This window comes from Parasteatoda tepidariorum, chromosome 10, assembly GCF_982258835.1.
Source record: "Parasteatoda tepidariorum strain Cologne lab strain chromosome 10, Ptep-v5.0, whole genome shotgun sequence".
Classification (NCBI taxonomy): domain Eukaryota; kingdom Metazoa; phylum Arthropoda; class Arachnida; order Araneae; family Theridiidae; genus Parasteatoda; species Parasteatoda tepidariorum.
The window spans coordinates 48111115-48126677 of NC_141764.1; positions in this window are offsets into that span (position 1 = coordinate 48111115).

Consider the following 15563-nt stretch of genomic DNA (forward strand, 5'->3'; position numbering starts at 1 on the left):
TTTATCTTAATAGTGATTCTTACGATTTTCTTATCGTTTTTTCCCTCTTTTAAATGGTAGTTTGCTATTCCAAATTTGTATAGTTTTTAAAACTAAATTCTTAAAGATGATTCTAAAATTATATATGAAGTAGATTACGGACCACTCTGCATCATAGAATCAAGATGTTTCTTGATTCCATGAGGCAGAGTTTATTCATTCATTAGAGTTGTATTCTTATTATATATATATATATATATATATATATATATATATATATATATATATATATATATATATATATATATATATATATATATATATATATATATATATATATATATATATATATATATATATATATATATATATATATATATATATATATATATATATATATATATATATATATATATATATATATATATATATATATATATATATATATATATATATATATATATATATATATAATGATATTTGATATTATATATGTGATATTTTTCTTTTTTTCTCAAGAAACGTGAAAATAACAGTCTTAAGTATGGTCCCCCCCAATAAATTTTATCTGACGACGCCAATGGTGTGTACTATTTTTATGAAAATATTATACCAATCCTAAAAATTTTTATAAATTTCATGAAAATCATTTTTGATATAACATATATTGATTTTATATCCTAGAGATGGCAGCACAAGTAAAAGTTCATCAATCGTTTTTTAAAACTTGAAATTTCTGAACATCTTTTTTTCTTCCTAGAAATATTGAAATTTCTACAATTGTGTGTTTCAAATTACATTACAATACTTATTCGAAATTTAATGATAAATTATTCAAACATCTATCAGGTTTTATTATTAATCTTTTTGGGACTGAGTGCTGAGTATGTAATTAAAATAATTCTCGATTGTATTTTCGTTTGTTTCCATTTTTGTTTTAATACTAAATACAGGGAATTTAAAATAATAATAATAATAATATTTAAAAAAAATAATAATAATAATATTTAAAAAAAATAACGAAAATAAAAGCTTCGTAAAAGTGCTGAGTTTTTAATTTTGTTAAACAATCTTTGGGCATGTGTGCAATTTACTCCTTTTTTTTATGGAACAGGACTGTGAAATTAAATCATAAATTTGCGGAAAATAGGTCGAGAAATATGGAAGGTGACATTCCTATTAATTAAAAGAGAAAGTTTAAAGCCTTCTGGAAATATTTTCACAAATATTCATAACTCCTCTATATTAAAAAATTGTAAACGCCGCCACTATTTTTGTTTATCTACTTCAACTGACATTATATTCTGTTTTACTGCGCAAAAACTATTAGACCCGCTGGAGAATGCACAAGAATTACACAAGGATAAAAAAAAATAACAGTCGTAATAATAATAATTAGTAGTCATAATAATAATAATTAGTATAATCATATTAATTAGTTCGAGAATTTTTCACTATTAAATTTGTAGTAAGGTCGCTTTGCAAACAGCAGAAATGCAATCGCAGAGTTGCAATTTTATGTTGGTTTGTAAATTATTGCAAATTGAATATTTTTCCGTGAATTTTTCCCCTTTATTTTATTTACACTACGTTCTGTTTAGCTGCGACAATAAAATAAGCATAAAAACTTGAAATTAAGGTGAATTGTAGAAAAATGTATATGGATTATAAAGGTTGTTGCTGTAGTTCATTTACGTTGCACTTGAGCTGCACAATGGGCTATTGGCGACGGTTTGGGAAACTTCCCTGAGGATGATCCGTAGACATGCTCTCACAAATTTGATCCCCTGCAGAGGGGATAGCACCCCTGCTTCGGTAGCCCGACGACCTGCACGCGAAGTCGAGCATTTTATAGAACAGTTTAACGAGCACCAATACCGCACACCCTCGGTCCCTACGCAGACTAATCCAAGTGGTCACCCATCCGCACACTCACCGCAGCCAGAGATGCTTGACTTCGGTGATGTGCTGGGAACCGAGTCTTTCTTAACTATCAGTCCACTGCGGGGCGGATTATAAAGGATTAAAAAAAATTAACATTCGATTGAGAATTATTAACTGTTTAACTTGTAGTAAAACAAAAATGTGAGTCGATCTCGCTGTATATGTCGCTGAAATATAACTAAATAAATATAGAGCCATATTATTTTATCAACTTAAAGCCTTTATTTTTTCTTTTCGATATGCCAATTTATTTTAAAATTATATCAATTTCTAGTGAGTTTACGTAAATTTGCTCGCGCTTGAGTTTTGATATCTATCAAAAGTAAGAAAAAAAGAGAGAGATTAGCTTCTGTCGGATATAATTCTTAGTATTGAAATTTTTGAAAATAAAAGAAATAATAATAATACAAGAAAGATGAATAGCTATTATTTGAATTGTGTTAAATTTCTTCAACGAGTAAAATTACTTCGTATTTATCTCGTTAAGCTATTTGTAGTCCTCAGGTTATTATTTTTAGGTGATTATTTTTCAAATCCAGATTTATAATATATTTCATAATATATTTGTATACACTTTTATTAAGCCTCAATAATTATTGAACTTTTAATTTTTATCCTTCCAAAAGTTAAATTTAAGAAGGAAGAAAAAAGAGAGAGAGAGAAAGAGAAATACTAGATAAAAAATGTGCCCCATAACAAGAAAAAGGATCAAAAGGGGGTGCTGTTATTCGCTCCCCGGAACACTTGAGGGTGTTGCAAGGTGCCTAACTTATCAAATAACATTTAACGATTTTTTTAGAACCAAAAATTGAGTAGGAATTTAAAAAACAAAATTGCTGTAGAAGTTCAAATAGCAAATGATCAAAATAATTAAGTCTAAAGTTCCACGCAAAAACCGGGAATTAAATCTGTATTACTTAAATGAAACATTTTGGGACTTTTCAATTGAACCCTAATTCATTTAGATGTAACAATCTGTTTTTCGACAAAAAAGGAAAGGAAGAAAGAATGAAATAAAGAAAGGAAGAAAAAGGTAGAAAGTAAGGAAGAAAGGGGGGAAAATAGAAAGTATAATATTTCTAGGGGTAGTTGTGAGCGAAGCGTGCAGAGCCTACTAATAAAATCGCATTTTATCAGTGTGTAATTTTCCTCGAATACTTGTTACTTTTCTTGTTGTAATTCTCGTATATTTTAGATTAAAATCGTAATACATATTTTTATGCGGTAGCTCACTTTTATTTTTAATAATTATAATTGATTGACAAAAAAAAAAAAATTCTATAGCTGTTGTAACAAACGGAAAAATCTCGTTATTTATTTAATGAAATCGTAGAAAAAATTTGGCAAACACTTTTTTTTAACGTTACAAAATACTTTAATGTAAACAACAAAGATCATTTAATTTCTTAAACATTCTGAAATTTAACCATTTTTAAAAATTTAAAAAATCTCGAAAATTTAACTTCTGCAATCATCATTTTCTTTTTAATATTATTTATAGAATTATCTATAAAAATCTTTACACATTCATAGTTTAAATAATATTCGGATTGTCCTCTAAACAAATATGACGCTAGCTCATTTATTATTTATTTAATATTGCGAAATGGGAGATGCGGTCCTATTGTTTTCAAGCTCGAAATACCAATGAATAAAGATGATTTAGTAGGCCGTTTCTCAAACAGTTAATGACTTCAAATGCAACAATACGCGTGTAACGCATCAAGACACTTGTTTGATTTTTAATAAAACTCATTAAAAACTACGCCTTTGTTTATCGAACTGGTAAAGTTGTGCTGTACTTTTAAGCCCAGTTAATTCGTTAATATATCTACTGCCTTTTAAAGCGCTATTTTTTTTCAGCTCTTTTCAGTAAATTTTTAGAAATTCTTATACATATAAAACTAGCAATGAGTTTTCGACAAAGTTAAATTTGATTTTGAAAAACAAATTGTACACAAAAAGCATTATTTAATCTAAAATAACGTAATCTATACATTCTGAAAAAACTGATTTATATTCATTTCATACATTATTTTTCCTTGATTATTATACTATGATGCATTTTAATACTACTTGGAAATTAAATTTGAAGCAGATAATTCATAAAATTTCCTTTCATATACAGTTATCAGTTTCAGTGTCAGTGGCAGATCCAGTGGGGAAGGGGGGGTCATAGCGGTCATGACCCCCCCCCTCCAAATTGAAAAACATAATAAAAATAATAATTTTTAAAAATTATTTACTGGGGCATATACACCTAGGTAGGTCGGAAAAATAATCGATTTTTTTTCATCTAATTACGTAAATATCTAATTATGTAAAAACGCATTACATTTAATTATTATTTAAAGATGTTGAATACTTGAATTATTTATGTATTGTTCTATTGTTTATTATGAAAAAAATAAATGAGAGGACTAGCATTAAAAACCCCAGTTTTTTTTCAAAAAGAATATTTAAAAAAAGTTTTTTTTTAAATTAATTGTGGGGGGGATCTAGTCTATGATCCCCCCCCCCCAGGAAAAATTTCTGGATCCGCCCTGTTCAGTGTTTAAACAACTGATTATTCTATCACAAACTCATAGAATGTATGAAAACCAAAGAAAAAGATAGGGGGGGGGAATGTAATATCATAGGTTAAATCAATAATCTAGATTGAAATGATAAACAACGCCATTCTCTATAAGTAGCACAAAGACCTGTACATAACTAACCTCGCTTAAAACTGATTAATTTAAGTTCAAAACACGGTCGTTAAAAAAGCAGTTTTAAAAAAGTGCAAGTATAACACAAATCTACACTTTAAGCTCTCTCAACAATTAAATTTCAACTTAATTCACAGTAAAAATTTTAGCGTAAATTTTTATAATACTGTCTAATGCCATAATTAACATTATGATCAATAATTAATTTTGATCTATATAATGCCATAATTAAAGATCAAATAACGTCAATAACGTTCCTGATGCCGATCATTTTCCCCATAAATTTATAGTTTAACACTAAATTGCCAAAGGAAGTCATTTTGATTGTTTTTTAATTTCAATTAGAAAAACAATGGTGTGTATAATGACACAATTTCTTAGAATTTTGTGACTTTTTGTACAACATATAATTTTTTTATTGTTAATATTTACTAATAACTTGTTATATGACTGTAAATGATATAAAAAATATTAAAAATTAATTAAACAAATTTCTTTATCTTTCACAATGCAGTCATTTTGACTGCTTTTGGGTAATATATGTATATACTAAGTTCAAGTCTTTCTAGTGTTTAGAAAATCTAATACCCTAAACTTAAATGAAAAGAAGTTATTGCGGTGTTATTTATCTTATTTATTTTTATTTGAAAATCATTTTGCCTAAGTATTGAATACTTAGTGCGAATAGCGTGCGCTAAATATCAAAATTCAGTATAATTTAGAATCAGTTCTAGTTAAGATTATTGTTACCACTTTCGAATTTAAAAGTCAATCAAACGCATCAATAATTTAAACATTAATAAAAGAAAAATACAGATCTTAATTATGTTGCCAGCATAATTTAATAAGCATATTTAATACAAAAATATAGCTAAGTTTATTAGTTTAGATGATAAACTTTTCATTTCTGTCTAATTTCTTCCCCAAAATTGCACCAATCTAATTTGAAAGGGCGCCTTCTTATTAAACTAGCTTACGCATGCACGCAAAAATTGCACCAATCAGAATCGTTACCATGCCGTTGCCACATGAGAAACAAAATTTAATCCGTTTTATAACCATGAACGCATTAAAGTTTTAAACTATGTACATTTTTTAACGAAAATCTTAGTTAATTTATTTGGAACATTGTTGACAAAATTTTTGCTGTTTAACCCCTTCCTTCTCGCTCCCGTGAAAATGACGGGGTGAGGTTTCGCCAGCTATTTCTATCTCCCGTGATATTGACGGGCAGGAGTGTTCAGTAGTAACGCGCCAATAAGAATAAAACTAATTCATTTTATTTTGCCTGGAAAACAATTTATTTCTCATTTTACACACCTGATGGCAGTACAAGAATATTTTTTAAGGTAATTGTAGATAGTCAGTTTATTTTAAACTAGTTGCAGCTCTAATCAAATACGTAATACAAATGCCAAAAAAATAGGCACTTTTATGACCGTTTTCTTAAAACTTAACCGATCGTTAAGGGGTTAAAGAGGGATGCTGCAGAGAGATGATCAAAAAAAAAAAAAAAAAAAAAAAAAAAAAAAAAAAAAATTTTGCATTTATTAGGCAACATTTTTTAAACTTAGCAAAACAAACATGTCCATATTAAGATATTTTAAAACTTATTAAATCATCAAAATTAAACATTAAGCTATCTCTTTACCGAGACGTTGACAGAACCATTTTTATATAACAATTTTGCGTTACTTTTAACGATCGAACTAAGTGGCCATCGGATATCCAAACCCCCTAGTCCTAAGGCCGAGAAATTCTAAATTCCAGCAACTGAATTGTTGCTAACCATTCATTAGAAGGAACTTGGGAAGAGTTCCAAAATTTGACGAATTATCGATAGATAATATAGCCAAAAATCAAGCCAATCCCGCATTATTAATATTAATTTTTAAATAATCTGGCTACCAAGCTTAATCGCCAGAAAGACCGTTAAAATATATTAAAGCCCGGCAACTGAACCTTTTTTGTGGTTAGAGAAATAAAGTAGCTTGAAAAATGAAGCCAGAAATAGATTTTGAATATTCGATTAGTTGTGACACTGCATTATACACTTGTATTGAATTAAAAAGTTAGGTGTTGCATTGCTTGTTAAAAGAAGAATAAATGTATTTATATTCGCTTTATATAAAATGCGATAAGAATTAGCTAATTGATTTCATTTAATTTTAATACGATTAAGAATGATTAGAAAAATTAAATTTGGGAAGTTAAAAAAATTTCAAAATCTAAGAAATGTCTATAATGGCATCATGGTGGTAAATAATAGTGGCATAACTATCAAAAGGGACAGTCATTGAATTAGCATAAAACATGCTTTTAATGTAACTTTTATTATCTCGAATCGTTTTTATAATGCTATTAGAAACCTTCAAATCCTTCCACGCAATAACCCAAGAATATATTCAAACTATATAAACAAGCTAACTATGAGTAACTTTTTATAAAATACGATAAGAATTAGCTAATTGATTTCATTTAATTATAATATGATTAAGAATGATTAAAAAAATTAAGTTTGGGAAGTTAAAAAAATTCTAAAATATGATTAAGAATGATTCAAAAAATTAAGTTTGGGAAGTTAAAAAAATTCTAAAATCTAGGAAATACGTAATGTCTATAATGGCATTATGGTGGTAAATAATAGTGGCATAACTATCAAAAGGAACCGTCATTGAATTAGCATAAAACAAGCTCTTAATGCAACTTTTATTCTCTCGAATCGTTTTTATAATGCTATTAGAAACCTTCAAATCCTTCCACGCAATAACCCAAGAATATATTCAAACTATAAAAACAAGCTAACTATGAGTAACTTTTTATAAAATACGATAAGAATTAGCTAATTGACTTCATTTAATTATAATATGATTAAGAATGATTCAAAAAATTAAGTTTGGGAAGTTAAAAAAATTCTAAAATCTAGGAAATACGTAATGTCTATAATGGCATTATGGTGGTAAATAATAGTGGCATAACTATCAAAAGGAACCGTCATTGAATTAGCATAAAACAAGCTCTTAATGCAACTTTTATTCTCTCGAATCGTTTTTATAATGCTATTAGAAACCTTCAAATCCTTCCACGCAATAACCCAAGAATATATTCAAACTATAAAAACAAGCTAACTATGAGTAACTTTTTATAAAATACGATAAGAATTAGCTAATTGACTTCATTTAATTATAATATGATTAAGAATGATTCAAAAAATTAAGTTTGGGAAGTTAAAAAAATTCTAAAATCTAGGAAATACGTAATGTCTATAATGGCATTATGGTGGTAAATAATAGTGGCATAACTATCAAAAGGAACCGTCATTGAATTAGCATAAAACAAGCTCTTAATGCAACTTTTATTCTCTCGAATCGTTTTTATAATGCTATTAGAAACCTTCAAATCCTTCCACGCAATAACCCAAGAATATATTCAAACTATAAAAACAAGCTAACTATGAGTAACTTTTTATAAAATACGATAAGAATTAGCTAATTGACTTCATTTAATTATAATATGATTAAGAATGATTCAAAAAATTAAGTTTGGGAAGTTAAAAAAATTCTAAAATCTAGGAAATACGTAATGTCTATAATGGCATTATGGTGGTAAATAATAGTGGCATAACTATCAAAAGGAACCGTCATTGAATTAGCATAAAACAAGCTCTTAATGCAACTTTTATTCTCTCGAATCGTTTTTATAATGCTATTAGAAACCTTCAAATCCTTCCACGTAATAACCCAAGAATATATTCAAACTATAAAAACAAGCTAACTATGAGTAACTTTTTATAAAATACGATAAGAATTAGCTAATTGACTTCATTTAATTATAATATGATTAAGAATGATTCAAAAAATTAAGTTTGGGAAGTTAAAAAAATTCTAAAATCTAGGAAATACGTAATGTCTATAATGGCATTATGGTGGTAAATAATAGTGGCATAACTATCAAAAGGAACCGTCATTGAATTAGCATAAAACAAGCTCTTAATGCAACTTTTATTCTCTCGAATCGTTTTTATAATGCTATTAGAAACCTTCAAATCCTTCCACGCAATAACCCAAGAATATATTCAAACTATAAAAACAAGCTAACTATGAGTAACTTTTTATAAAATACGATAAGAATTAGCTAATTGACTTCATTTAATTATAATATGATTAAGAATGATTCAAAAAATTAAGTTTGGGAAGTTAAAAAAATTCTAAAATCTAGGAAATACGTAATGTCTATAATGGCATTATGGTGGTAAATAATAGTGGCATAACTATCAAAAGGAACCGTCATTGAATTAGCATAAAACAAGCTCTTAATGCAACTTTTATTCTCTCGAATCATTTTTATAATGCTATTAGAAACCTTCAAATCCTTCCACGCAATAACCCAAGAATATATTCAAACTATAAAAACAAGCTAACTATGAGTAACTTTTTATAAAATACGATAAGAATTAGCTAATTGACTTCATTTAATTATAATATGATTAAGAATGATTCAAAAAATTAAGTTTGGGAAGTTAAAAAAATTCTAAAATCTAGGAAATACGTAATGTCTATAATGGCATTATGGTGGTAAATAATAGTGGCATAACTATCAAAAGGAACCGTCATTGAATTAGCATAAAACAAGCTCTTAATGCAACTTTTATTCTCTCGAATCGTTTTTATAATGCTATTAGAAACCTTTAAATCCTTCCACGCGATAACCGAGGAATATATTCAAACTATGAAAACAAGCTAAGTATGAGTAGCAGAACAACCATTCATTCCCATTTTAAGACTGGTAATAACCTCTCATATCTTTAAGGACATGAAAAAGGGCAGAAACGGTCATCCTCTACGATGAGAAAACTCATTTACAAAACGATAAAAAGAACAAAAGGCACGATTCGTACACTCAAAAGGAGCACTCCTCCAAATAAGCAAACTTTTCCGACGTGACAAATGAGCAATTAACAGATGGACGAAACCCAGGTGAGAACTTCCTCTGGAAGAAAAGACTGTCCATCCTGTCCGCTCAACCGAGACAGTGGTTCAACGACTTACACAAAAGGGTGGTAGATCCTTTTGTCTATAATTAGAAGACCGGTCCCCAAGAAAATCATTTCAATTGTTCTAACACCAATCGTTCCAAGTCCTCACATGACTTAAACCATTTACCCTCTGAAGAACATCTAGAATAGCATACATTTGAGGGAGCTGTTTAGAGGTAAAAAACCATAAGTCAAACAAGGACTCACACTTTCTATCCACAATTCTCAGAGATTTAAATAAATTGATCGCAGGTCAAAGAATTTAAAGTAATGAATGACTCACACCATAGATCTCCTAAAAACTGAATTAAAACATACTTCAACAGAAGTTGCTGCTGAGATGCATAATGGTTTAAGTCAAACTAGATTTTACACCGCTTGAGTTCTGAAGAGTTCCAAGTCCAAGCCGAACAAGTTTTTCTTAAATGCATCTTTAGATTATTAGAACATCTGACGATGACCCTCGAGGCGGAAGTCCGTCGACCGACACCCTTTTTTTTATTCTATCTTCAAACGATCGCTTCTGGAATGCCAAATGGAATGAAGTGTTTTTCTGTGATAAAGCACGACAGAAGAAAAGCGAAAGTTATTAGGGATGTGCTTTCTCCTTCATTGATCTTCATCTAGCAGACTTTACTGATGGAAAGTTTGATCCCTCCTTAAAGGGTGTAGTCAAGGTCATCGGCGTAAGTGGAAAGTATATAAGACTGGATTTAAATCGCCATTTTTATCTCCCAGACATAAATAGCTCTTGTAGGTAACATTAATTTTGCAAATAAAACCAGCCGGATCTGGATAATGGTAGGTTTACGAATGACAACAATATTAAGGACCTTATTTGAGATGCAAGGAAATTCAATTTATTGTGTAGCTAAAAAGACTATATAGTACTGCCGGTGCCTGAAGTACTTTGCAGAAGTACTTTGATTTCAATTTTAACTATTTTAAAGAGATATCCGCGATATTGTCGAAGTTTTCTATATATTGAATTTTAGTAATATAATTTAAAATTTGTCCGGCAGCCATTAAATCACCCGAACAATCAGGAGTTCGAAACATTTCGGCATTTTAGGAAGATGAAATATTAAAATTATTCCCATATCTGTCATGAGATAGGTTAGAAAACTCGTACCAATGTTTCATTACTACTTCCTCACGCACCTCTCGAGTCTTAAGTTTGATATATATGCAACTGCTTGAAAAGGGCAAGCTCATTCACCAATTATATGATAGTATTCGGCACCATGGCACCGTCTATGTTTAAAATTTATGCAGTCATTTTAGAAATAATCAAAAATAAATATAAATATTTACTACGTAACAAAGTCTTTGTTTCTGTAATACAATTCGTTTCTAAATAAAAACTTAATATATATCTAACTATTCCACAGTACTTAAGTTATTACACATTACAACAAAACTAACAAAATGAATATTAATTATAGTGTTGCTAACAGCTAGAGAAATACCAGAGTTTATGGTGCCACATAAGAGAAATAAACATGAAGATTATAGAGTTCATATAGTTTTCAATTTTTTTTTTCTTTTTTTAAATGACGTAAATTAACTAATGTTTATGAGTTACCTCTTTAGTTTTAAAGATTATCATCTTGGGTTATTGTAAATTTTTTTCATCGTACAGAGTACAAAAAAGAAAAAAAAAAGCTAAATTAGAAAAATACCGAAACTGTTACAATCGAAAATTTTTCTACCGAAATATACAGCTTATTTAAATTTTTGTTGACGGGGTGGTGCTGAATAAGAAATGATTTTTTCCCCCATCTCAATAAAGAAAAAGAAAAGAAAAGAAGCAGAAAAAGAATGGAACTTTTACAACGGAAAATTTTAAAATTGAATTACTCAGTTTATTTAACCTTTCGTAGACAGGTTTGTAAAGCATATGAAACAATCATATATTTATTAGTGAAAAAAATTAGTCTTTTTTAATGGACTACTTCTTTAGTTTTAAAAATTATGCTGAAGAACTATTGTATTTGTTTTTCATTTTAATAAAATAAATTTAATAAAGATCAAAAAAGGCAGTGGCACTTTTACAACCAAAAATATTAACATTGATACATATAATTTATATAACTTTCTACAGATGGGGTGGTAAAGCATGTGTACCATAAAAATTTCCACCACGCTCTTTTTAACACTTGAAAGACTGAAACTTAGTATATACCTACCCATGCAGCATGAAAGGGCAAATAAACGTTAAAAATCCGTTTGTCCGTTATAAGGTTTTGGTCTTACGTTAAAATTACGTTAATTTCACGTGATGATTTTCACCATTTCTTCATTCGTTAAAACTTATATGTTAAAATTACGTTAATTTCACGTGATGATTTTCACCATTTCTTCATTCGTTAAAACGTATACGTTAAAATTACGTTAATTTCACGTAATGATTTTCACCATTTCTTCATTCGTTAAAACGTATACGTTAAAATTACGTTAATTTTACGTAATGATTTTCACCATTTCTTCATTCGTTAAAACGTATACGTTAAAATTACGTTATTTTAACGTTATCAATTTTCCCTTTAAATATTTCGTTAAAAATACGTACTTAAAATACGTTATTTTAACGTGTACATTTTACCCATTTTTTCACCGTTTTTTAAAAACGTTTTATTAGCGAAAAATTGACGTTTTGTTGCATAGTTATATTTACGTAAATTTTTTGGGATTATAAACGTAAATTTAATTGTAAAAATGTTTCAAACAAAAAGGATGAACCTGTGAGAGCCCAAGAAAGATAATCTTTTACGTCTCTCTTGAATTCGAATAAACTGAACATTGCAGATTTTCATCACAATTCATATTTAATTTTTAATACTTATAATTATTTTTGTTTCATTAAACTGGTTATAAATATTTGCTTGTTGATAACATTGAGTCGGCTCATTATCAGTAACTGAGAAGGGAAATATGAGTTTTAATTCTTATCTAACTAAACTATGATGAAAATTAAGAAATTTTCCAAAATACTGAATAAAGTAAACATTTTCTACAACTTGACATGCAACGAACATACCGTAGAAACACAATATACTTAAATTTAAATTATCTCTGTCAAGAACAAGAGTCGTGGTGTAGTGGTTACAGCGTTCGCCTCAAGTGTACGGCGTCCTAGGTTCGAGCCTACTCTAGAGTGGGGTGTTAATATGCGAATACTAATAAATATTATTATTCAAAGATCTTAATTAAAAAAATTTATTTTTCTGTTATTATGTAAAAATTGATTCACTATTTTTTTATATTTCAATTATCGCTCACCATACTAGTTTATGAAAAATAATTTTAATATTATAATTATTATTTTCTACTTCAATCAACATGAAATAGAAACGATTATTTTCGGTTAATTTTGTTAACATTTATTTATTAATTTCTTACTTGGCAATAATCGCTTACCGTATATAAGTTTTTTTCAAAATAATTGCTAAGAAATGAGTCTACTTTTAAATTCCATGTTCTTACTGCATGAAAGAGACATTTACTTTATTTTAAAATACTGATTTATTTTTTTTTCCTCCCAGAAACTTCATAAATTGTAAAAATAGAATTAAAGTATTTTGAAAAATTTATCAATCTTGATTCTTTAATGTATATAATATTTATTAATGAAAAAAAAATATACATATCAAAAGACAGGTAAAAAGATAATTCTCATAATTAGTTTTCGTAATAAAATTTAGTGTGGGAAGTTTTAAAATATTGGTTGTTATTAAAAGACGTTTTTACACACAACAACGTTTTTACAAATTTATTAAATTTTGCTTTGAATCTTGAATTTTATAATCTGGAAATTGTTTAATTATAAAATCTCAATTGCAGTAAGTAAATTATTTATGAAAATCATATATAAAAAATAATATAATTTTATAAAATATAAAAAATAATATAAAATAGCATAAAATATAAATAATAATTGTAAGTTTTGTTGTAATGTCAGAAAAATATTTTTTTTTTATAAGAGCAAGTAATGATAATTCTTTATTTCTTTGCAAAATATTATTTATGAGTGAGTTTTTGTGTATGTGAAATTGAAGTACTTTTAAAAATAGTTAGAGAGTTCGGTTTATTTTTCCGAACTGTCAGTTTTAGGCTTTCTTGCATTAAATAGTCTGTCTTTTTTTTTTTTTTTTTTTTTTATCATATCTGGCAATAATGTTACATAACAGGGAATTTTAGTAAAATTTTCCTAGGGACACAATGCTTGGAAGGATTTAAATAGTTAATGAAATTAAATAAATTGTTTTTAATTATTTAGATCATATAAATAAAAAAGAAAAGGATTTAAGTAAGGAAAAGAGAAAGTTCCTCAAAAATTGAAGTTAAGACCTAAATTTTGCAATGGTAATACATAGACCCCGAAAAAAAAAAAAAAAAAAACACCTTTGAGGGAAAAAAAAGGTCTCGCAGTGGACTGATCGTTAAGACACGGTTCCCAGCAGATCACCGAAGTCAAACATCACTGGCTGCGGTCAGTGTGCAAGTGCCACTTGGATCAGTCTGCATAGGGACCGAGGGTGTGCGGTATTGGTCCTCGTTAAACTGTGCTACCGTAAAGTGCTCGACTTCGCGCGCATGTTGTCGGGCTACCGAAGCGGGGGTGCCATCCCCTCCGCAGAGGATCAAAATTGTGATGGTATGCCTTCGGATCATCCTCCGGGATGTTTCCCATACCGTCGCCAATAACCCATTGTGCAGCTCTAGTGCGACGTAAATTAACAACAACGACAACAACAAGAAAGAGAAAAGAAGAGAGAAATTAAATATTTGCTTTTTCATATTTTGACATTAGTGCGACAAATTTTTTTCTTTGTTTTTTGACCAAGATTTTTCCATTTAAGCTTAGTCCCGCAGTGGACTGATCGATAAGACACGGTTCCCAGCAGATCACCGAAGTCAAGCATCACTGGCTGCGGTCAGTGTGCAGGTGGGTGACCACTTGGATCAGTCTGCGTAGGGACCGAGGGTGTGCGGTATTGGTCCTCGTTAAACTGTGCTACCGTAAAGTGCTCGACTTCGCGCGCAGGTCGTCGGGCTACCGAAGCGGGGGTGCCATCTCCTCCGCAGAGGATCAAAATTGTGATGGCATGTCTTCGGATCATCCTCCGGGATGTTTCCCAGACCGTCGCCAATAGCCCATTGTGCAGCTCTAGTGTGACGTAAATTAACAACAACAACAACAATTTAAGCTTAGTTCCCGGTTAATAGGGGTTTTAAGGGCCATTCTAGTCCTTGACGGGGGCGGTGCTCGATCCTCGACACCACCGAGTACATGCGATATATGTGCTATTAAAATCTGTGGAATCGAGAGGCCTGTGGTCGATCACATTGCTGTGCCAAATGGACAGGGATCTGGAGAAAATTTCCTACCCCTTCAGATTTAAGTCTAAATGGATGATAAGCCTAATGTACAGCTCTAGTGCGACATAACTAAAACTCCTACCTTCATTAATTCGTTGACACATTATCTGTTTACACTGTGTTATCTGGGAATACAATTTCAACAAAATCGTTTTAATATATACATACATTGCTTTTAAAATGAAGACAAATATCAGCAAGCGAAAAAACAGATTCATAAGAATTTACTTTTTTTTTTTTTTATCTAAAGCACTGAAGAGAGAAACGGAACGCTTAACGAAAATGGATCCTTCCAGCTAAAATTAAATATAAAATTTTTAATATATTATATTAAAATAACTTGATCCACTGGAAATGTTAACAACTTGACACCCTTTTTTACCCTTATTGTTATAATCAAGTTTTCAAATCCATTATATTACCTCTTTTTTTTTTTTTTCTCCAAATGAAATCGTGATTTAAAATGTGCTTTTTATTTAAATGTGTATTTTTTTTTATGTAATAAATATTTTATG